Here is a 23,778-nt window from a genome sequence, read left to right as displayed (position 1 = left end):
TGGTTACTAAATTTTTTCTAAACCAAGTTCTAACCAAACCATTTTTGTTAAGGCTAGTGAACAATCTACCAAAGAGAAAGTGACCAAAGCAATAATTGTTCATCACTATCCTAAAATGAAAATATTTGCTAAAAATAAATCTTATGTTCCTAGATATATAAGAAATTTTGAACCTACTTGTTTTTATTGTGGAATAATTGGCCATACACCTAATGCATGCTATGTTAGAAAGTGGGCATAATGTGTGAGTAAAGAAAGATACTAATTATGAAGGACCCAAATAAATTTGGATACCTAACAAAACTTAATTTGTTTTGTAGGTATGCTTGAAGACCACATCAAATCTTTGGTATCTTGATAATGGTTGTTCCAAGTATATGACTGGAGACCTGAACAAATTTTCAAATATAGTGCTTAAGGCCAAGGGTTTTGATAAATATGGAGATAACAACAAAGGAAGAATTCTTGGCATAGGCAAAGTTGGAGTAACACCTTTCACATCTATTGGAGATGTTCTTTATGTTGAAGGACTAAAGCACAATCTTCTAAGTATTAGCCAACTTTGTGACAAAGGCTTCAAAATCAAGATCACCAAAGATGAATGCTTGATTGAAGATGCAGTCACACATGAGGTAAAACTCAAAGATACGAGATTTAATAATATATTTATAATTTCGCTTGATGATGTGTCTTTGAAGGTAGAATTTCTTATGGAAAACAATAATGAGTCATGGCTTTGGGATAAATGATTCGCTCATATTCATATGGAACATTTGAATAAACTAATAAAGCATGATCTTGTTATTGGATTGCATAAGATAAAGTTTGTCAAAGATAGATTATGTGATGCATGTAAAAAGGGAAAATAAACCAAATCAACTTTCATATCAAAGAACGTGGTGTCCACTACAAGGCCACTACGATTGTTGCATATGGACTTATTTGGCCCATCAAGAACAAGAAGCTTAGGAGGTAATATGTATGCTTTAGTTATTGTTGATGATTTCTCTAGATACACTTAGACATTCTTCTTAGTGTAGAAAAGTGATGCATTCAAGGCGTTCAAGAAATATGCAAAGCAAATTCAAAATGAGAAATCTCTAACTATTGCCTCCATAAGAAGCGACCATGGTGAAGAATTCCAAAATGCCTCCTTCGAAGAGTTTTGCGAAGAACATGGAATATTTCATAATTTCTCAGCACCAAGGACTCCTCAACAAAATGGAGTGGTGGGGAGAAATAATAGGTCACTTGTGGAACTTGCAAGAACAATGCTTAGCGACTCGAGTCTTCCAAAGTATTTTTGGGCGGATGCGGTGAGCACGAAATCCTATGTAAGTAATAGAATTATTATTAGACCTTTCTTGAAAAAGACCCCTTATGAACTCTTCAAAGGAAGGAAACCAAACATCTCTTACTTTCATATATTTGGATGCAAATGCTTTATCATCAACAACGACAAAGACAACGTAGGTAAGTTCGAGGAGAAATCCGACGAAGGTATATTTCTTGGATATTCTCTTACTACTAAAGCTTATAGAATATATAATAAAAGAACTTTAACAATTGAAGAATCTATGCATGTTACCTTTGATGAAACTAACCCCTCTAAGGAGGATATTGTTTTGTGTGATGATGATGATGATATTATAGAAGTTCCTCAAAAAGATAATTCAAGTGCAAATAATGATAATCAACCAAAACATCAAGATGAGCAAGATCAACAAAATACAAATGATAATGATCTACCTAAGGAATGGAGAACTCATCGGGATCATCCTATTGATAAAGTCATTTGTGATATTAGTCAAGGTGTTGCAACAAGATCAAATCTCAAAGATGCATGCTTAAACATGGCGTTTGTTTCATAAATTGAACCCTTCAAAGTTGATGAAGCTTTAGGTGGCGACTAATGGATAATTTCTATGAAAGAAGAGTTAAACCAATTTGAAAGGAATCAAGTTTGGGAACTTGTTCCTAGGCCAAGTGGTAAACACATAATTGGTACAAGATGGGTGTTTAAGAACAAGCTTGATGATAATGGTATAATTGTTCGAAACAAGGCAAGGTTGGTGGCCCAAGCATATAATCAAGAGGAAGGCATTGATTTTGAAGAAACATTCACTCCGGTTGCAAGGTTAGAAGTTATAAGTTTATTACTTGGTTATGCATGTTCATTAAATTTTCAGTTATACCAAATGGATATCAAGAGCGCATTCTTGAATGGCTATATCAATGAAGAAGTCTATGTTAAACAACCCCCGGGTTTTAAAAACTTCAAGAATCCTTCACATGTATTCAAGTTGAGGAAAGCTCTTTATGGCTTAAAGCAAGCACCAAGAGCATGGTAGGATCCTCTTAGCAACTTTCTTTGTGTAAAAGTAATTGAAAAAGGTAAAGTTGACAAGACCCCGTTCATTAAGAAAATTAAAGGTACCACTTTATTAGTTCAAGTCTATGTCGATGACATCATATTCGGCTCAACAAACAAAGAACTATGTGAATAATTTTCATCGATGATGCAAGGAGAATTCTAAATGTCCATGATGGGTAAGATGAACTATTTTCTCGGTCTCCAAATTAAGCAACTAAAGGATGACATCTTTATCAATCAATCCAAGTATTGCAAAGAATTATTGAAAAGATTCGACATGGATAACTGCAAAGCAATGTCTACTCCAATGGGATCCGGAACTTATGTTGATCAAGATGAATCGGGTATCTCAATTGATATTAAAAAATATTAAGGTATGATTGGTTCATTATTATATTTAACAACAAGCCTTCCTGACATAATGTTTAGTGTTTGTATTTGTGCGTGCTTTCAAGCAAAGCCAAAAGAATCTCATCTCACCGTAGTCAAAAGGATTATGAAGTATCTCAAGGGAACAACGAATGTCAGCCTAAGGTATCCTAAAGGTAGTATTTGCAATTTAATTGGTTATTTTGACGTGGACAATATAGGATGTAAAACATATAGAAAAAGCACAAGCGGTACGTGTCACACTTGGAAATGCATTAGTATCTTGGGCTTGTAAGAAACAAGCTTGCGTTGCTCTTAGTGCGGCCGAAGCGAAATACATAACAACAGGTAGTTGTTGTTCACAAATACCTTGGCTTAAACAAAAATTTTGGGACTACAGACTCGATCTTGGATGCACCCCTCTATGTTGTGACAACACAAGTGCGATTAACATTACTAAAAATCTGATCATGCACTGAAGAACCAAACACATTGATATTAGGCATCATTTTCTACGTGATAATATGCTTAAAGGTGATGTCAAAGTTTATTTCATAGATACTCATAACCAATTAGGGGACATCTTCACCAAACCTCTCGCAAAGAAACCTTTTTACAAAATTCGGCGGGAGCTTGGCATTTTAGATGAAGGTGACATTTAATTCTTAAATATTTATTCATTATAATCTATAGTGAATCAAAGGTACTCTCTAACATTTATTTTCAAAACTTTATTAAATTTCTAAGTATATGAGTTTTTCATGTTTTTTCTAAAAAAAATCATATTACATGTTGCTTTATGTATTTTTATTACATGTTTGGTACATACAAAGTTGCATTATGGTATATTATAACATGTCAAAGTGGCCCTTTTAAAAATTTCATTGTATGCTGTGTAAGACCCTAATTTTGACCCTAAGATCCCTCATGGCATCATATCATTGCATATTGCATGGCTTCAAGGATCATAACATCTTGGCTCATTACCCTAGGGTTGGGACTTGTGTGAGTTGGTTTGAGACCACCAAGCATGCTTGAATTGTATATTATTGCTTTTCTTATTTTTTTTTACTAACCAAAAGCACAAAAATATGTCACTAACATCTTTTGCTTTGTAGCTTGAGCAATCATAAGATCTGAGGCTCCTAGGAGGTCCCTATGCCCATTGATATGGCCAGATGAAGTGGGAAGCAAGAATGACAATGGTTCACAAGGCTCTCATTCATCATATATGCATCCCAAGTATATCAATTTGTCAATTTGATCAAAGCAAGCCAAAGGGCTTGAGGCTTGATTCCCAAGGAAACCCTAATTCATCTGTTCATCAATTGTGCCTTGCTCATGAAGCAACCTCAACCCATGATCAAATACAATCAAGAGAAGTTCTTTAATTCATCATTTAATGCATATATGAACTTATTTGAGTGTCCTCAATCATTCATTCATCAAGGCTTGAGGTATGGACTTGAAAAGTTGATCAGTCAATTCATCTGACTATTTTAAAATCCCATGAGACCTAACTTCTGATGTGTTTGTCAAATGGAGATGACCCAAAGAGAAAAATTGTTCTTAAGAACCATATGAACAAATTTCATGTTCATCAAAAATTTATTTGAAGTTTGGAAAGTCATAATCCATTTCAAAACATTATAGGTCATTTTGACTGAAACCCTAATTTTGGGTCAACTTCCTAAGGACATAACTCTCTCATTTTTCATGATTTTGAGGTGGGATCAAATGAATTGGAAATTTTAAGATGTCTACTTCATTTTTTTTGTTGAACAAATTTTCATAATCCTAAAATAAATACATGTGATAATGCAAAACATTATAGGTCACTTTGGGCCAAAGGCATTGAAATGTGAAAGAGTCCAACTTCAAGTGCCCATAACTTTCTCATAAAAATCCAAATGATGCAAAATATAAGTCCAAATTGATTTTCTTGGAAAGATCTACAACTTTGATGTTGAAGGTTTTGTCATTTGAGGCTTGCATCATTGAAACAGAACGGCTTGAAGTTGGTCCATTTTGGAAATTTTCACATGCACATGTTTTGCACCTTGAACTTTATGACCAATTTTCACTAATTTCCCAATTCCAAATGAAGTTTTGTTCAACATGACAATTGATCCTCATGTTAATACATTTCCAACCATTACCCACAAGGCCATGTTTCATTTTGGAAATATGCATTTTCGAAGAAGAGAAGATTTTGGTGCAATTATGGAAACCATGTTCAAACTTCATGCACAAGCCAAATCATTCACATATGCACGTCCATGTCAGTTCAGTTACATCCCAGCTTGCATTTCCAAGTGGATTTGGGCCCTCCATGCGCCTGTACAGGCCCATGCATGGAGGCCCTCATCACTCATGCACACAAAATTCCCATGCCTTGCAGCTTGCCTTGCTATAAATAGAGGTGCATACCTTCATCATAGACCAACCTTAAGGCGCCTGATATGCTGCAAAACTCCATCCAAACCTCACTCTAAAGGAATTGTGCAATTTCACTTTCATTTTTCAAATCCAATTTCCAACTTCATTGGTTGATTATTGGACTTAAAATTCCTTGGCCTTGCTTCATCTCCATCTCAAGAACACACTACAATCAAGAGTTGAAAGGAATCGTGCTTCACAGATCTGCATTTCAAAGGTTGATGCTCAAACTTTTTTCAATCGAAACTCACTGATTCTTGCTTGTTTCTTGTGTTTATTGGCTTGGCTGAAATCCTCTCATCAGAGGCATTTGAATTGTGTTCTTAATTCTACAAATCCATGAAGTTCAGATTGAACACCATGATTTTCTCTCTCTGATTTCTCTTTCTATGAGAGTCTAGAGGAGAAACCAATGGTACAGAGGTGATGTATATCACCCCAGCTTTCCAATGATATGAGGATCGCTTCATTTGGTTAAGTTTTCCATACCTGGAAATCTCACCGGAATCTTTGATCTCGCCGGAGAAGACGGTGGTGTACACCACCGTCCCTTTGCCAGTTTTAATCTGAGCCATTGGATATGTTTTCCAGATCTAATCGTGGTCATCAATTGTTATGACTTTTTTTTTAATTCCATGTGTGTCTCAGTTGACTAAGGCATATTGTGCGCGCGCACATGAGAACCATTGGATCTGCCAGGTCATTTAATGAAACAGATCCAACGCGCCTGGATTTTTGTTATTTCTGATTTTTCACTTTTATTTTGTTTATTTCAAAAAATCATAACTCTTTAATTTTAATTCCAAAAAATATGGGACCAATTGCATTATTTCCCTTTTAATTTCTAGTTTCTAAAAATGATTTTTAATATTTTTTATTTTGTCATTTGATATTTTTTGTGAATTTTCTCTTTTCTGGTTATTTTTAATTCATTTTAAATAGTTTCCAATATTCAAAAAATACAAAAGTATTTTCTTAACCTCTTTGAATGATGATGAATCTATGAAAAATATTCCCATCAATTTATTAATTGATTTGAGATCTATTTGAGATTTTAATTCAATTTGGTTATTTTTTATTCATTTTTAATTGCTTAAAAATAGTTTCTGGTTTGTAAAAATGCTGAATATTTTTGTCAAACTTTGTTTGACCTTGTTGAACTTAGGATGATCCATTTGGACTTTTCAAAGTTGATTTGAAATGGATTTGAAGTTTGACCTTCAATTGTTTATTTTAATTCAAGTATTATTTTAATTCTCAAAAATACCAAAAATATTTTATTTGTTTCTTGACTTCTAAGTTTCATTTTGCTTCTGTTTACTATTGTTTGACCTTGATTCCATTCATCTTTGGTCAATGTACTTTGCTTATTTCATTTGAAGTTCAATTCATGTATATTCTTATTCATCTTCTTCTTCATCTTTTTCTTTTTTGATCAATGAGTTAAAGATTAGTGGTTAGCCTTGACATATGGGAGGCTTAACCTTCCTTGATTCAAATCTAATTCATCTTGATCATAGATCAAGTGAATGGCTTTGCATTAAGGATAGGTTGCTTCTTGATTAACCAAAAAACCTAAGTCAATACAAGATCATTCTTCTTTTCTTTTGGCATGGCAAGTTGTAGGAGCTTGGCTCACTAGTCAAGGTCTCTAACTTGTGTTTGTTGCCTATATTTTTATTGACCGGCCTCAGATAAGTGTGACTACTACATTAGTCCACTTACGATTGCTTAACATAACGCTAAATTGCCTTATGGCACACTAACACTAACTATTGACCATTAACTTTTAATTCAAGTCATTTAATTCTTGCAATTTACTTTAATGCAAATTTAATATTCTTGTACATATAATTCATTTGCTTTTCCCCTTTGCTCACTTGAGCTCATGTTTATGTTAATGCAATTTGCCTTTTGCTCACTTGAGCACATAATTGTGTATATACTATTGTGCTTGTGTTTTGTTTTGATTATTGTGAACCAAATGCAAATGGACAAAGGACTTAGATTTTAGGACCTTACCTAAGCTAATGGAGTTTGAAGAGCAACTAGGCCTCATGCCTTTAGAGTGCTTAAAATGTCAAAGAGCAACTAGGACTCATGCCTTTAGAATGCTTAAAGCTTGAAGATGAACATTAAAAGGACCTAATTTCTAAACTCACTCTTGTCCATTCTTTGTTTGCATTATGGAACTTTTTGATTTGTGTGTTCTTGTGCTAGGGATTCCAAAACTTCCCAAGTAGGAGAACCATTGTCATGAGCATCTAAAGTGAGAGATACAAAAGCCATTGGAAGATTCCTAGGAGCTTGTTTTGATTGTGTGCTTGATTGCTTGAGTATTTGCTATATGCTTGGTAATTCCAAAGGATGGGAGCTACTTGGATCATTACTATGATCTCAAGAAGGGAACTCCATTTGTGGTTTTATTTCTCTTCCTTCATCTTTGTATGTTTAGGACTTAGCCATTCTTCTTCTTTCCGCCACTCTAACCCAAGCCAAAACTTTTGTGCAAACATTAACATTTGTTTTCAAAAATTAGAAACCTAAGCATTATGCTTTTGATTTTCCAAACTTCTTTTCATAACACTTATTTTGAATTGAATCCTTAAGTCAACTTTGACCATACTTTGTAAATACTTCTCATTGGTAAATACAACTCACTCATTTGTTTTTGTGGTTTCAAGGGCCACTTTTACCAAAGCTTTTCATAAACATTAGCTATTAGGTTTGAGTTATCCTTGAGGTTGATATAATACTCACCTATATCCTTAGTGATGGACAATAAGTCTTCCATGCTTATTATAGGGTTAACCCCCTCACTAGCATGTTGAAGCTCTCCTCACATGGTGGATTTGTGGTTTTAGGTTGAGTTTTCTCCCTTTGATAACAAAAGACCTTAAGGCTTTTGGACCAATCAATTCACCAACTTCTTTTGAGAATTTTACCCCGAACTACGAGGTTTTGATCCTAATCTTTTTTAAGATGGTACGTAGGCAGTGGGTTTATCCATTAAAACACAAAAATTGTAAATAATTTGTATATTCTTCTCATCCCCCCAATCATGTTCGCACAAATAATTTTTCACAAATACCAACCTACCTTACAACCATTGTGAAAAGGGCTCCCTAGGAGTACCTAGGATGTTTTGGGTGCTTAAAACCTTCCCATTGCATAACCAACCCCCTTACCCAGATCTCTAACATTTTTATTAGTTTCTGATTTGATAAAACTTCTCGGTTTTTGTTCGCTTTCTAACCTTTCCTTTGGATAAATAGAAGTGCGGTGGCGACTCGAATTGTATGATTTACTTTTGATTTAGTCAATAAATCTAAAGGTAACAAATACCCCACTACATGCTGGAAAATACAAAGTTACTATTTTTTGGTATGTGTTAATAAGTTAACATATACAGGTTAGCCGATTAACCTGTCTCTTTTTTGCGTATTTTCAACTTTTTCAAATGTGTTAACCGATTAACACACTGGTGTGAATCGATTAACCCTGTAACACTCAGCCACTTTATTGTATTTTTTTGTATCTTATTTTTGTGTCTTTTATGTTTGGTCTTGTGTTTTAAGTGATTATTTGACCTAGTCTCCATCACTTTCCAACTCTTGCATTGGTACTCTTAACTCTCTTCAACTCTCATAATCATCTCCTTACAAATTCCTCTTCCCTCATTAAAACCCACTTATCCAATTTCTCATTATATACCTCACTGCAGGGATACTCACTCCTCCCTCTAAAGTTAAAAACATGGAGATAAGTATGGATTTAGAATCTTTTGGTACAACTGTAGGGATGCTCGCTGCAGGTTTATCTCTCCGACAAGGATATCAACCGGTTTCAAATGTTGGGAAACATACAACAAGATGGAATATTTTTTCGAAAATTTTCGGGGCAGCTAAGCTGATATATTAAGCCGGTAGAATTCAGCTTCTTCGAGGGTTCTCTTGTTCACTAAAAATCTCTCGGTAAGTGATCGCATGCTCCATTATGTTGTTGCTTATCTCTTGTTACCAAAGAATTCTAACCACTCGTAAATCAATGATCTTGAGTTGCAAACTATTTTTGCTATCAAGAAAAAGATGAAGGTAAATTGGAGTTTTACAATTTTACATCATATGCAACATCAACACTCTCTTCGTGGAGGATTACCTTATGCTATATTAACTTCTAAATTGTTGGAATCTTATGGATTTGCTCTTAAGAGAGAACCTAAGATCATTATATCAGTTAGAGATTGTGAGATTAATGATGGTACCTCTTTAAGGAACACCAGTATCATCATTGACCAAAATGGTATTTATTGGTACAAGGATGAAGTCGTGGCTAATGCTCCTCCACCGGTTCTGGAAGGTGGATATACTAATGATTTTTTGTACAACAATCTTTGCTCGGTTGAAACCACTATGCATAACAACCATCGAGAACACAAGTTTGAAATGGCCTCCCTTAAGCGCATCATGAGAACCATTTTAAAGAACCAAAAGCAAGGGGATTGTGAGGAAGAAAGCGATGAGGAGGGTGACAATGTGGAGATGGCGGAAAGTGATTAGGACTGTATTTTGTATTCGTATGTCTTTATATTTCCATTATGTCCTTAAATTTCCTTTCCGGACTAAGTTTGTGTTTTTATGTTTTGTTAAAACAATTTTGTTTTTGTGCATACTATTTATGTTGTATGGATATAATTTTCACTTTATCGTCTTTTCCCATCCCTTTTATTAATGACAAAGGGGGAGAAGAATTATTTGTGTATTATATGCATGCTTTTCTCTAACACAAAAATGCATCTAGAAAAAAATAATTTAAAAACTCTCAATCATGGATCAAGGGGGATCTTTGATTAAGGGGGAGTCTATGTGTTAAAAAAAACAAGGTTGAAGCTAATTTTCAAGAAAAGTTTGTCATCATCAAAAAGGGGGAGAATGTGAAGGCATGCTTCTCAATATGTTTTGATGAAGACATTCTACAAGCAAGTCAAGACTAGCAAAAAGGAATGGATCAAGACTCTTTGCAAAAATATAACGTTTTCAAGTTTTATCAAAGTCTTGAAGAATTTGTTAGGAATTGATCTTCAAATTTTAAGGTATATAGCACTCAATCTCTCCTTGTGTATACAAGTGTTCAAAATATTATTCACTCATGTCATGCTACATTAAAATGATTTGATACATTAAAACATAGTTATTCATTTGATTACAAATCAATTTTTGCATTTTGGGCTGATGTTAATCAGTTAACACTAGGATGTTAATCGATTAAGACTTGTTAAAATTGAATATTTTTCGAAACATTGCAAGGTGTTAATTGTAACACCCCATTTTCTACCCACGAGTTATAACAACAAAATCAGAGTCGTAAAATTTTCTATAAATGGAATATTACATGTTCAACTTTAAACAATTCCCACTTTAAGGAATCATAACAATATGTAACACTTTTCTTAATTCGACAAAATAATGTCATTCACTCCAATAATTCAACTTCATAAAATCTTACGCAGCGGATTCATAAAAAATTCTTATCATCTTTACGCAACATAAATACGACTTAACTTAAAGAGTAAACAACTATAATCCTTCAAACAATTTAAATTTTAGTAACAATTAAAAGATCTACAAAGCAGACACGCGACAATCCCCCGAGTGCTACGTATCAGAGCGACTGACCACTGACCCGACTAACGGTAACCGGCTACTTCTCAGGATTACCTGCACGTTGTCACATAAGGACAACATTCAACAGAAGGGGTGAGTTACAATAATCATAACCAGTATATGAAAACAATACAGTAATTAAGAATCGTACACAAACACCACTTCTCAATTAAATTAAATACCCATACAATGAAACAACAAAAAATGCAACTCTAATGAGACTCGACTCGTCATGCATGTGGTACCATTCGGAGTAAAACTCCCAACTTAAAATTTGCCGATTTAACGAGGCATCAAGGCTTAAGCCTTCAACTTTCAACTTTTGCCAATCCAGGCCAACGTGGTGTGAGCAAAGCTCCGACTTAATGCATATGAATTTACATGACATACACGACTTTAAAATTCCGACAACATAATAATAATAGCAACACAACAATGTTTTCAACATAATCAACTTATAATCAACTTTGGCTCACCAAGCTTACAACTCAGTATCTTTAACAACTTTCCGTACACGGAATAACTTAACAACTCAGTCATACTTGTATCGACATTCATAACATAAACCCAACAAAATTACTCATCAAAATTAACTATAATATTACCCGACTCACCCCGACGAACTTCATTAAATTCTGAGCAATTCGATTTTTTTTCGCTTTTCCAACAGTGTTAACCGGTTAACGCCCTGGGTTAACCGGTTAACGCAACACAGAACACGCTTTCTAGCAAAACTCAACAGTGTTAACCGGTTAACGCCCTGGGTTAACCGGTTAACGCAAGCAGAATAACAATTTTCACAACTCACAACAGTGTTAACCGGTTAACACCCTGGGTTAACCGGTTAACGCAAGACAGAAAGCTGTTCCTGCGCTAACACGAAGCAGAATGCAGAATTCTCCGCATTTTCCGCCGTTGGAGGACTTTCGGACCTCCGATTCCGATTCCGTAAAAAGCTATACGTTCGGAAATCACTACCCATCCAATTACAGATTCAATTACAGCTTTTACATAGTTTATTCATCACAATTTTTCAGCACTCATCATCCCAATTAGGGTCAATTCGACGGTTTATCACTACCCATTACATGTTAACCCATAATACCCATTAAACGACGATAAACCCCCTTACCTTATTATTTTGGATCGAAGGTTGCTCTAAGAATCGGATTCCGGAAGTTTTCTTCTCCTTCCCTCTCGTTCGTACCACAGTTCTCAATTTCCTCTTCTGCTAACTTCTCTCCACTACTGTTTCTTTTTTTTTCTATCCCTTCTTTTATTTTCTCTTTATTAAATTAACTAAATATCCTAATCTCTAATGGCCTAATATAACACCTCTCATTTTACTAAATAGCACACAATGATAAGCCCACTTACTCAAATAACACCACAATTATATTATTATTTCTTATAATAATTTCTACGACTTTCGACTAATTTCCGACTAACCATAATAATTACGTAAATATTAAAAATAACAAATAATTATTTTTTGGGCGTTACAACTCTCCCCCACTTAGAATATTTTCGTCCTCGAAAATTTACCTGCTTCAAACAGCTCAGGATAGGAGTCTCGCATCTTGCTCTCCAATTCCCATGTCATGCTTTCGCCCGCAGCTCCCAACCAAACGACTTTAACCAACACAATCTCTTTTCCTCGAAGAGTCTTTGTTTCACGATCTTCAACTCGTACAGGCTTTGTCTCCATTGTTAAATTATCCCTCACTTGCACATCATCCATACTAACCACATGAGACGGATCTGAGACATACTTCCGAAGCTGCGACACATGGAATACATCATGCAAATTCGAAAGATTAGGTGGTAATGCCATCCGATAAGCAACTTTTCCAACTCGTTCTAAGATTTGATACGGACAAATGAAGCGAGGAGTGAGTTTTTTAGACTTCAAAGCCCTCCCAACACCGGTCACAGGCGTGACTCTCAAAAACACATGGTCAACAGCTTGAAATTCTAAATCCTTCTTCCGCTTGTCATGGTAACTCTTCTGCCTACTCTGAGAAGCTTTCATCGTCTCCCGGATAAACTTCACTTTCTCGGTAGTTTCTCGAACTAACTCTGGTCCAAGTACTACACCCTCACCAGATTCGTGCCAACACAACGGAGTTCTACATCTACGACCATATAATGCTTCAAAAGGCGCCATTCCGATACTAGAATGGTAACTATTATTATATGTGAACTCGATCAATGGAAGATAAGTGTCCCACGAACCTCCTTGTTCAAGAACACAAGCTCTCAGTAAATCCTCCAATGACTGAATAGTTCTCTCAGTTTGGCCATCAGTTTGAGGATGATATGCCGAACTCAACCTCAACTTAGAGCCCAGCGAATCTTGCAGACTTTTCCAAAATCCCGATGTAAACCTCGGATCTCTGTCCGACACAATACACAGAGGAACACCATGCAACTTTATAATTACTCGGATGTAAATCTCTGCCAACTTCGCAATTGGGTAAGTGATGTTAATAGGTATGAAGTGAGCCGACTTCGTGAGCCTATCAACGATCACCCAAATCGAATCATGCCCTCTTAAAGTAGCAGGCAGCCCCGTTACAAAGTCCATAGAAATGCTATCCCATTTCCATTCTGGAACTTCCAACGGTTGCATCAACCCAGCAGGCTTCTGATGCTCAATCTTCGACTTCTGACAAGTTAAGCACGCATACATAAAACGAGCCACATCTTCTTTCATTCCGGGCCACCAAAATATTTTCTTTAAATCCTGATACATTTTAGTAGCTCCTGGATGAATACTCAAACTGCTTCTATGACCCTCTTCTAGAATGCTTCTTTTCAAAATCGCGTCATCAGGAATACAAATTCTTTCCCCTAATTTCAACACACCTCTCGCATCAATCTTAAAGTCACTCTTCTCTGATTGACCACAACGATTAAGGATATCTACTAATTTCACATCCAATTTCTGTGCCTCTCGGATACTATCCATAAAATCATTATTAATCTTTAGCATTCCTAGCATTACACTCTGCGGGGTTACTTCGCAAACCAAACTCATATCACGAAATTGCTCAATTAATTCCAACTCCTTAATCATCATTGCTGACACATGCAAGGTCTTTCTACTTAAAGCATCGGCCACAACATTTGCTTTTCCTGGATGATAATTCAAACCGAAATCATAATCCTTAAGCAATTCTAACCACCTACGTTGTCTCATGTTCAGCTCTTTCTGATCAAATAGATACTTTAAACTTTTATGATCGCTGAAAACTTCAAATCTGGAACCATAAAGGTAATGCCTCCAGATTTTTAGCACAAACACCACAGCAGCAAGTTCAAGATCATGCGTAGGATAGTTCTTTTCATGAATTCTTAACTGTCGCGACGCATAAGCAATTACTTTATTATTTTGCATGAGCACACCTCCTAAACCCATCAATGAAGCATCACAGTAAATTATAAACGGTTCCTCCGGATTTGGCAAAGTCAAAACCGGCGCCGACGTCAATCTCCTTTTTAATTCATTAAAACTCTCTTCGCACTGAACATCCCACACGAAAGCTTTACCTTTACAAGTTAATTTAGTTAACGGAAATGCTAACTTAGAAAATCCTTCAATAAACCTTCTATAATATCCAGCTAATCCCAAAAAGCTTCTAATCTCGGTAGCCGACTTAGGAGTCTCCCATTGCAATACAGCTTCTACCTTGGAAGGATCTACAGCAATACCTTTTCCTGAAATTACATGGCCGAGAAAACTGACTTCTCTTAACCAAAACTCACACTTGGACAGCTTCGCATACAATTTCTTATCTTTCAAAACATCCAACACTAATCTCAAATGTTCCTTGTGCTCTTCTTCGGACTTAGAGTAAATCAAAATATCATCAATAAATACTACCACAAAATGGTCCAGATAAGTATGGAAAATACGATTCATGTATTCCATAAATACTCCCGGCGCATTAGTCACACCGAAAGGCATCACAGAATACTCATAATGTCCATACCGAGTTCTGAACGCTGTCTTCTGGATGTCTTCATCTTTCACTTTGATCTGATGATAGCCCGATCTCAAATCAATTTTACTGAACACACAGGCACCCACTAATTGATCCATCAAATCATCTATTCTCGGTAGTGGATACTTATTCTTGATCGTTACTTTATTCAATTGTCTATAATCAATACAAAGCCTCATACTACCATCTTTCTTCTTTACTAGCAACACTGGAGCTCCCCACGGTGACACACTTGGTCTTATAAACTTCTTCTCAAGTAAGTCTTCCAATTGCTTCTTTAATTCATACAATTCAGATGCCGACATTCTATACGGTGCCATCGAAACAGGCCTAGTACCAGGTACCAGTTCAATAGTAAATTTAACTTCCCTCTCTGGCGGCACACTAGGAATTTCATCAGGAAAAACTTCAGGGAATTCTTTCACCACTAACAGTTCCTCAATCTTAGCTTTACTCTCAACCGACAACGTCGCCATCAAAGAAAACATCTGAGCTCCCTCTTTCATCAATTTTCGCAATTCTCGGAAAGGTAATAAGTCAACTCCTTCCTCTTCAGGAGTGGAAAACCTCACCGACTTATGATGACAATTTATATGAACATAATTATACTCTAACCAATTCATACCAAGAATTACATCCATGCCATCCAACGGCAAACATACTAAATCAACATAGAAATCTTTATCGAAGATCGACAAAGGACATTTTAAACATACCAAAGAAGTAGTTATTGATCCCTTAGCTGGGGTCTCAACAATCAATTCACCATCCAAAGCGGACAATTTTAAACCCAGTCTTCGAGCACAGTTAGCAGAAATAAAACAGTGTGTAGCACCGGTATCAATAATAGTAATTAAAGGAGTACCATTTATGAAACATGTACCTCGGATAAGTCTGTCCTCACTGGAGGTTTGAGTTCCGGTCAATGCGAACACCTTTCCAGTTTGAGATTTCTTTGGCTTCTGACACTGACTTCCAATATGCCCTTCTTCGCCACAATTAAAACAAATCATTTCCTTGTGCTTGCAATCAGCTATTGCATGGCCAGTCTTACCACAGCGAAAACACCTCTTTACTTCAGCAGTGCATACATTACTCTTATGACCAGCCTGACCACATTTGAAGCAAACTATACCAGCAGGAGCACCTCCCCTACTAGTCCTCTGAGCCTGAGCAGCTCCTTGTTTCCCTTTTCCCACTGGAGCATCATACGGCTTGCCACGGTTTTGATGTTGCTTGCCCCTGCGGTCACTGACAATCTTGTAATGAGCATTATTGTTTTCTTCAAATATCCTGCAGCTATCAACCAATTCAGTAAAAATGTGTATCTTCTGATACCCAACAGCCTTCTTAATTTCAGAGCGCAGTCCGTTTTCAAACTTGATGCACTTTGAAAATTCAGCACCAGCACCAGTGTAATGAGGATAAAATTTGGACAACTCCACAAATTTTGCAGCATAATCAGTGACAGACATGTTTCCTTGCTTTAGCTCAAGGAACTCAATTTCTTTCTTACCACGGACATCTTCCGGATAATACTTTCTCATGAATTCCCGACGGAATACATCCCAAGTAATGACTTCACCTACCACGGTCAACCTCTCGTGAGTCTCTAGCCACCAGTCATCAACTTCGACTGCTAGCATGTGAGTACCATACCGAACCTTCTGAGCTGGAGTGCAATCCATAACACGGAAGATTCTCTCGATCTCTTTCAACCATCCCAAGGCTGCATCTAGATCATGCTTCCCTTTAAACACCGGCGGATTCTCTCTTTGAAAAGTCGCCAAGCTACGTGATCCCGCATCTCCACCAGCATTTGGCAAGTTCTGCACAGCTTGTGCCATCGCTTGCATTGCGGCAGCCATTGCAGCGTCATTCCTTCCAGCCATTTCAACTTATCACTACAACACAACTTAAAAGTTAGATTAGTAACAATACCCGATTGTTAGACAGTAACGACACGACAACTGGCCGGACAGACCGACCTGCTCTGATACCACTAATGTAACACCCCATTTTCTACCCACGAGTTATAACAACAAAATCAGAGTCGTAAAATTTTCTATAAATGGAATATTACATGTTCAACTTTAAACAATTCCCACTTTAAGGAATCATAACAATATGTAACACTTTTCTTAATTCGACAAAATAATCTCATTCACTCCAATAATTCAACTTCATAAAATCTTACGCAGCGGATTCATAAAAAATTCTTATCATCTTTACGCAACATAAATACGACTTAACTTAAAGAGTAAACAACTATAATCCTTCAAACAATTTAAATTTTAGTAACAATTAAAAGATCTACAAAGCAGACACGCGACAATCCCCCGAGTGCTACGTATCAGAGCGACTGACCACTGACCCGACTAACGGTAACCGGCTACTTCTCAGGATTACCTGCACGTTGTCACATAAGGACAACATTCAACAGAAGGGGTGAGTTACAATAATCATAACCAGTATATGAAAACAATACAGTAATTAAGAATCGTACACAAACACCACTTCTCAATTAAATTAAATACCCATACAATGAAACAACAAAAAATGCAACTCTAATGAGACTCGACTCGTCATGCATGTGGTACCATTCGGAGTAAAACTCCCAACTTAAAATTTGCCGATTTAACGAGGCATCAAGGCTTAAGCCTTCAACTTTCAACCTTTGCCAATCCAGGCCAACGTGGTGTGAGCAAAGCTCCGACTTAATGCATATGAATTTACATGACATACACGACTTTAAAATTCCGACAACATAATAATAATAGCAACACAACAATGTTTTCAACATAATCAACTTATAATCAACTTTGGCTCACCAAGCTTACAACTCAGTATCTTTAACAACTTTCCGTACACGGAATAACTTAACAACTCAGTCATACTTGTATCGACATTCATAACATAAACCCAACAAAATTACTCATCAAAATTAACTATAATATTACCCGACTCACCCCGACGAACTTCATTAAATTCTGAGCAATTCGATTTTTTTTCGCTTTTCCAACAGTGTTAACCGGTTAACGCCCTGGGTTAACCGGTTAACGCAACACAGAACACGCTTTCTAGCAAAACTCAACAGTGTTAACCGGTTAACGCCCTGGGTTAACCGGTTAACGCAAGCAGAACAACAATTTTCACAACTCACAACAGTGTTAACCGGTTAACACCCTGGGTTAACCGGTCAACGCAAGACAGAAAGCTGTTCCTGCGCTAACACGAAGCAGAATGCAGAATTCTCCGCATTTTCCGCCGTTGGAGGACTTTCGGACCTCCGATTCCGATTCCGTAAAAAGCTATACGTTCGGAAATCACTACCCATCCAATTACAGATTCAATTACAGCTTTTACATAGTTTATTCATCACAATTTTTCAGCACTCATCATCCCAATTAGGGTCAATTCGACGGTTTATCACTACCCATTACATGTTAACCCATAATACCCATTAAACGACGATAAACCCCCTTACCTTATTATTTTGGATCGAAGGTTGCTCTAAGAATCGGATTCCGGAAGTTTTCTTCTCCTTCCCTCTCGTTCGTACCACAGTTCTCAATTTCCTCTTCTGCTAACTTCTCTCCACTACTGTTTCTTTTTTTTTCTATCCCTTCTTTTATTTTCTCTTTATTAAATTAACTAAATATCCTAATCTCTAATGGCCTAATATAACACCTCTCATTTTACTAAATAGCACACAATGATAAGCCCACTTACTCAAATAACACCACAATTATATTATTATTTCTTATAATAATTTCTACGACTTTCGACTAATTTCCGACTAACCACAATAATTACGTAAATATTAAAAATAACAAATAATTATTTTTTGGGCGTTACATTAATCGGTTAACACCAGGATGTTAATCGATTAACATATGGATATTTTAATTTTTTTGTATGTTACAAAGTGTGTTAACTGATTAACCTATATATGTTAATCAATTAATAGTGTACCAATGCCAGAAAAATTTGCATTTTTCATTCAAATGTTTTCCAAAAAGAGTTCTTGAACCATGACATCCTTTCATGAATTACACTCTTTTGTAGAGGTGTTTAGAGACTATATAAACATCATTTCTTTAGATTTCAATCGCACCTCTATAGCGGAAATTCATGATCATCAAGCTATTGACAAGCTAGAGATCAATTAACAAGAGTCGTCACCGCGCTTTTATTGTTTCCAAGGGAAAAGGGAAAAAGTACGAACAAAACCCAAATAGTAAGAAGTTTTCAAATAAAAACATATAAAAATCAGAGATCACAGGTAAGGGGGTTGGTTACATAGAGGGAAGGTGTTAGCACCCAAAGTGTCCTAGGTACTCTTAGGGAGCCCTTTTTGTGTGCATATGTATTTTGTACAAAATGATGTTTACAAACAAATAGAATGGAGGGATAAGAAAATAATTCATTAATTATATTTTTGTGTTTGACAAGACCTGCGGTCTTGTGCCTACGTACCAACATAAAAATGAGGGATCAAAACCTCGTAGTGTGTGCTACAAATTTCAAAATGAGTGCATTGCTTTTAACAAAATTTAAGTTTGAAAGGGCACAATGGCCTAAAATGGGTTGAATGAGTTAGTTCTTTTTGGCTTTTTGAAAGTTTAAGTCAAGTATAATTAAGTTTATTTACAAGTTTGATTTAAGAAAATGAGTTTGAAAATGAAATGGCATAAGGCCAAAGTTTCTATCTTTTTGCAAAAGTGGTCAAAGTTTTAGAAAAAAAATATTTCACACAAAGAAGATTTTGAAAATGGAGGGAGAGATTTTGAAATTAAAGAAATGGGGAGAAGATGAAGAGACTACCCTATGCACAAAATTTAAAAGTTTAGAGTTGAAAAGATCTGATCAAATGGGTAGCAATCCAATAGACAAAAATGTCAATAGAAACCCTGATTTCCCTTGGACTTTTAGAATAAAGAAACACACAAATTCACAACTATATTATCTTGAAGAGCAAAGGCATCAAATAAAGATGATCTCATCCAAGCTTATCCATTCAATGATCTTTTTCAGAAATAGCCCATGTAACAGATGAATTCCACAAGTCACAGGTTCAAAATAACAGCTTCACAATGATCATGTTGCAGATGAATCCTAGAGAGGTCTTCAAAGATGCATCAGATGAAGTTCAAATTGTAAGCACTTGGTTCTTCAACAAATTGGCATTGGCCAAGTCCTTTAGCTTAGGGAGGTTGCCTAGATTCTAAGTCCATTTGTCCAAGATCAAGCCAACAGTCCACTCAAAAGTTTTTTAGGTTTTTTTTGTTGTTAATATGTACATTAATGGTCAAAGACCACACAAACAAACAAAGTATATACAAACAAGATATATCACACAATATGGTCCAAAATGGACAAAGTGAAAATTGCATTAACATAAACAATTAGAACAATATGTAAAATGGCAAATGAAATAAAGTGCTAAAAAATAAATTGCATTAAGATAAAAACTTGAAATTAAAAGTCAATAGTTAGTAAGTTAGAGGTTAGTTTTGTTTTGCTTTTCATTTCAAGACATTCTTTGGAGAACACTCAACCCACTTATCACAAGCATGGATCCTTGAACCAAAACATCTTCCATAGGAAGGAAAGAAGGCCAAGTTTCCACACAATACCATGAAAAAGGGGAGACTTACAATCTCACTAACTAGAATGCTTATGCCTTTTGTGTCAAAATTTTAGCTCTATGTTAAGCAATCGTAATTGGACTTATGTAGAAGTCACAACTATTTGAGGTCGGGCAATAGAATTTTTGGTGTTAATTGATGACACTGAAATTCACCGTACTTTCGACTCCGATTTCGCATGCATTTTAGTTGTTTTATTATCATTTTGTTATGTTATTACTATGTTTCTCTTTGTTTTCAGGTTTTTACTTTAATCGGAGCCTCGATCGAGAAAAGGAGTGAAAACGAGTTAAAACCCCTAAAATTCGGCATTTTGCACTTGTGGCTGGCGCCATAGACCCTGCCATGACGTGTCCTAGCTCAACTTCCCTCAACTGCCACGTTCGCCACTACTTCCACTAAGGCGCCACAGATTAGCCTTGTGGCGGGCGCCATGGACTTGTGGCGGGCGCCATGGACTTGTGGCGGGCGCCACAAGAGGAAAAGTTTTCCCTCCCAAATTCAAACTGAAGGGCATCCTTGTCATTTCCATTATTTTACTTGCCTATAAATAGAGACTCGAATTCATTTGTTTAAGCATCCAAACTTAGAGCAAAGGCAAACTCAGAGCAAAATTAGTTTCACTTAGGCATATATTAAGTATTTTAAAGTGGTAATCGCTTCGCATTGGGGTGTTACCACAGTTGTGTAATCAAGTTTTGTGATCGAGTCTGTAATCGAGTTTGGAGCACTTTGGAAGGAAGTTAATCCTGCCGCCATTTTCATTTCCGCTTTGCATTTTATTCAACCCTCCGATTGGAGCAGGTTTTTATTGCTTGCCTTTATCTATTTTATTTTCCCGCACTGTCTTTACTTTATTTATTTCCCTCACTCGCTTTACTTTTATTTATTTCTCGCACCCACTTTACTTTATTTATTTTCCCGCACTGTCTTTACTTTTATTTATTTCTCGCACTCGCTTTACTTTCATTTATTTCTCGCACTCGCACTACTTTTATTTATTTTCTCGCACTTGCACTACTTTTATTTAAATTTAAATGCACCTTTACTTTACCATGTCTAACTAAATCTATAAGGTTAGAATGTAAGGATCGTGATTAAACCGATCATTCGTACAATTGTTCATAGAAACACTTAAGGGCTATTTTAACTTTCAACTTAAGTTTTCCCGCACTTAATTTCCGTTGGGTAAGATCGAAAGCCGTCCAACGTCTTTTTAAACTTAATTGTTTTTAACTATTTCAAAAACAGCGAAAGCGCTTTGTTTAGTTCATTAGGAGTTTTTAACTTAAGAAGAAAAGTGTTTTTAAAACTATTTTCGGACGCGTTTATAAGTTTAGAGTCTGATTCGTGAGAACCTCTTTTGGTTAAGAAATCCAGGTTAAAATACTTTTCAACTTAGTCAAGATACTATATTTCTTAAAAATAGGTTTACTACTCTAACGCAATGCGCGCCTTTTTATAAGTGACAATAAGAGGGTTTGATTAGGGAGTACAACTCGGTTCTGAATATGCGAAAGTGACAGTTCCTGTTAAATTGGTTCTTTTCAAAGTAGGAAACACTGCCCATAAGTAGTTCTATTTGCAAGTACTTGGATTATTAATTGATTATGTGAATTACATTCGAGCCTGTCTTTACTAATTGAACTTTATTTAATACTTTACTTTTCATTGCACACTCTAAAAACCCCTATTTTGATTACCTAAGATAAACACCATAACAATAGATAACGATAGATTGACACTTGGTCTCTGTGGATTCGACAATCTTTTATATTACTCTGACGCGTTCATATACTTGCGAAAAGCACACATCAAGTTTTTGGCGCCGTTGCCGGGGAAAAATTTCGTCAAATTTCATACCCCGTTGTTATATCGTTTAAACTTAAGTTATTACTCGCCGGTCAATGCAAAGAACTCGCAGCACCGGAAGCTTAGTATACCCTCTTGCGGAACCTGAACGTTACGCTCGCGCACATTTATTCATTCATAGAATTAGGAGAGCTATGGCCGAAGATTAAAACCAAAGACCTCTTAAGGATTTCGCTTAACCATCCAACGAAGAACCTTGTTCTAGTATAGTAAACCCAACCATCCCAGCTAATAATTTCGAACTTAAACCCTCCCTGTTCCAACTAGTGCAACAGAGACAATTCGCAGGTCTCACTACTGAGAACCCAAACCAACATTTAAAAATCTTTCTCCAATTAGCAGACACTTTTAAAACCAATGGAGCTTCTCCTGACGCAATCCATTTAAGATTATTCCCTTTTTCCCTCAGAGATAAAGCCCTATCATGGTTAGATTCCCTTCCACACAATTCCATTACGACTTGGGATAACCTTAGAAGAGTATTCCTTGCTAGATACTTTCCCCCAAGTAAGATCTCCGTTCTTCGAAACCATATAACTAGATTTACCCAGAACCAAGGAGAATCGTTGTTCGAAGCTTGAGAGATATAAAGAGTTGTTAAGATCATGCCCATATCATGGCTTAGAAAATTGGTTAATCATTCAAACCTTCTATAATGGACTTCATTACAACACTAAGATGACCATCGACGCTGCCGTAGGCGGTGCTCTGATGAACAAACCTTACCCTGAAGCTAGCGCCCTCATTGAAAATATGGCTCAAAACCATCAATCATGGGGAGTCGAACGAGCGACAGTTGAGAAGAAGGAAGCCCAAGGAGGAGTGCATGAACTAAGCTCTATAGACATGATGCAAGCTAAAATGGACGCATTAGCCCTCAAGGTCGAGCATATGTGCATAAACCCAAATACTGCAGTCGCAGTTTCGTCGGATAGTGAGAAATGTGGAACCAAAGGACACCAATCTGCAGAATGCAGTCTATTAAACGAAACCCACTCTGAGCAAGTGAACTACACCCAAGGGAACCCATACTTGAATACCTATAACCCTGGATGGAGGAATCACCCGAACTTCTCCTATAAAAACAATAATCCTATCCAAAATAATGCACCTCTGAGACAATCAGGTTACCAAGCCCCAAGACCAAATCAACCTATGCAACATGTGCCACCAAAGCCGAACCTTGAGAAAATTATGGAAAATTTTATCACTGCTCAAACCCAACAAAACAAAGAGTTCATGAACCAAAACATTCATGTTAATGAACTGATTACCCAGTTAGGAACCAAGGTTGACCAAATAGTTACTCATACTAAGATGCTTGAAACCCAGATCTCTCAGGTAGCTTTAAACCAAGCCCCCCAGACTACACCTGGAGGATAGCTCCCTGGACAACCTCAACA

General features: G+C 36.4%; 1 non-coding gene across 1 annotated transcript; it reads right to left on the bottom strand.

Annotated features, from left to right (window-relative positions):
• Positions 1–22,893: 22,893 nt before the first annotated feature.
• Positions 22,894–22,998, bottom strand: LOC127089638 (small nucleolar RNA R71). The gene has a single exon (XR_007791207.1). It is a non-coding gene; the product is annotated as a small nucleolar RNA R71 (small nucleolar RNA).
• Positions 22,999–23,778: the final 780 nt, after the last annotated feature.

This window comes from Lathyrus oleraceus, chromosome 5, assembly GCF_024323335.1.
Source record: "Lathyrus oleraceus cultivar Zhongwan6 chromosome 5, CAAS_Psat_ZW6_1.0, whole genome shotgun sequence".
Taxonomy (NCBI): Eukaryota; Viridiplantae; Streptophyta; class Magnoliopsida; order Fabales; family Fabaceae; genus Lathyrus; species Lathyrus oleraceus.
Note: the sequence above shows the minus strand (reverse complement) of the source record. Positions and strands in the feature narration are given on the sequence as shown.